General features: G+C 42.1%; 1 protein-coding gene across 1 annotated transcript in view; it reads right to left on the bottom strand.

Moving 5' to 3' along the window:
• The window catches only part of LOC119591906 (ankyrin repeat and sterile alpha motif domain-containing protein 1B-like), a gene marked incomplete in the record, with an annotated part of 115,155 nt that overhangs the window by 94,570 nt on the left and 20,193 nt on the right, over positions 1-392 (bottom strand).

The following is a 392-nucleotide window of genomic DNA, read 5'->3' as shown; positions in this document are numbered from 1 at the left end:
CACACCCGCACCTCCAATCAGCCAATCACCATTCGCCACGTCAATCACCCGTGCGGCGGCCACTCATAACCTCGCTCCATCGACCAATCAGAGAAGGCCTTCACGCGTGCCACCTCTTCCTTTGTTTTATCATGGCTATCAACAGCCAATCACGTGCAAAGTCGCAATGGAAAGTCGTTCAACCTCGACCAATCGCCGGGTTTGTAGGAAATGCATTAAAAATATATATATATCTTTTCAAAATGAATAAAAAGTATCTTTCGACCAATCACAATCGCGGAATCAAATCCAAGAGACGAAAAATAGAACACAAAAACTAAAATGTTTACTGCCGAGTCTTGGGTTTCACAATCACAGCCCAATAAGAAGAAAAAAAATATCTTTAAATCATT

The sequence above is a fragment of the Penaeus monodon genome, chromosome 29 (assembly GCF_015228065.2).
Source record: "Penaeus monodon isolate SGIC_2016 chromosome 29, NSTDA_Pmon_1, whole genome shotgun sequence".
NCBI lineage: Eukaryota > Metazoa > Arthropoda > Malacostraca > Decapoda > Penaeidae > Penaeus > Penaeus monodon.
Note: the sequence above shows the minus strand (reverse complement) of the source record. Positions and strands in the feature narration are given on the sequence as shown.